Source organism: Larus michahellis, chromosome 4 (assembly GCF_964199755.1).
Source record: "Larus michahellis chromosome 4, bLarMic1.1, whole genome shotgun sequence".
Classification (NCBI taxonomy): domain Eukaryota; kingdom Metazoa; phylum Chordata; class Aves; order Charadriiformes; family Laridae; genus Larus; species Larus michahellis.
The window spans coordinates 33,440,284-33,441,918 of record NC_133899.1 but is presented as its reverse complement, the minus strand read 5'-3'; positions in this window follow the sequence as shown (position 1 = coordinate 33,441,918).

The following is a 1,635-nucleotide window of genomic DNA, read 5'->3' as shown; positions in this document are numbered from 1 at the left end:
TGCTCTGTGCTGGGACAGATCATTCAGAGACATGAGGAGACACTTTTGGGACCCGTGTTCCTGTAACTGTTTTGCCACATTTAGCTATACCAGCATAAATATAACTAAGGCAGTTAAGAAAAAATAATACTATGAGCTGACATAATTGTTATGTCAAACCATCTGGTCCTGTGCCCCTCCTTCTCAGGTGTGGGTTATTTAAAAAAAAAAAAAAGCAGAGGGCCATTCGTTTGGTGGCAGCATGTGCCACGTCACCCTGTGTGTCCAAGCTGTAGCGAGTACAGAGCTGTTGAAGTCCCAGTGGCTTAAGCTCTAAGCCTGGTGGCTTAGCTCTTTCATTTGGGTGCTCTCAATCACAACTTTTGGGTCACTGGTGTTGACAAAATGGAAACTTTCATCTTTGCAAAGATAAGTTCAAGTAGTATAGATGAAGACTTTTCTACTGCTGTCACCATCCCTATAGCTGTGAATTTGACTTCTGAGTGATTGGGAGTCTGGGGTGAGTACATGCAACCTTGTATAAACTGGGGTTATTCCTGACTGTGCGCTGGAAACTCAGCAAGACCTATTAAGGAGCTGAAAATAATAGGCTGTTGTGGGGCCAAGAAGAGCTGCCGTGTTGCCAGAGGAGCTGGGACCTCTTGCTGTTCATGAAGTAGAGAAATGGTGGGTTGGCGGTGGGTGGATGGGGTATCTCGCTGCAGGATCAGCGTGGTGAGGTGCTGGCCTAGGAAAGCAGCCAGCCGCTGTGTTTATTGTGCTGTACTAAGATCATGCTTCTGGCTGGGTTTGGCAAAAGGTGAGTTGAAATGAAGTCAAGAAGGGGATGGGTGCCCTGGTGGGGGCAGGAGAAGGATTAGGACGAATGTGTTAGGAAAAGGGTAGGAAAGAAAGTGTCTTAGGTATTCATTTACTTTGGGGTCTATTTCAATTAATTTTTGACTTACCTCTCTCCCAATGGGACATCTGCCTCTGTGTGGGAATGTTACTTTTTCCGGCCTTTTCTTAGCCTTCCCTTGCCCTCTCTGTTTCGCTCTCTTTTCCCTCTTATCTCCTCTCCCATCTTCTTCCTGACTGCATTTCCAAAATCCTGTTTCATTCTGACCTCTTCCTCCAGTCCCACCTGCCAGAAGGATCATCAGAGGAGAAAGTAACCTTTCTTGCTCAAATCTGTTGCTAATTTTTCCAGGTAAGTCCTTGTTAAGGTTTAGTTAGCAGAATCAGTGAACCAGGGTGATTGCCTCTCCCAGTTATTGTTTTAATCTTCTGAAGATGTTTCTGAATTCTTTCCTCCCCCACTGGAAACAAACTTCTCCTTTGTTTGAACGATCAATTTGCATCTGGTATGTGATGGACTGTTCTGACTTGATGTGTTCAGCAGAGTTGGCTGAAGGCTTCTCAGCTATGCAGGCAAAGCAGCCCCAATTTGATATGTTTTCCTGTAAATAAGGGCATGGGCCAGGTGTCGTCTGCAATTAGAAGGAAAAATACTGGGGGAGAGAATCTGTCTTGGTGTCCCTGTTGTTGGGGGGGACGATGTGCCTGTATGAAAGAGACAGAGAGACCTTCCCTTTTTCCACAGTAGGGTCCATAGCTTCCAGACTGGCTTTCTAGAGCTCTGGCAAAGGGAATAGA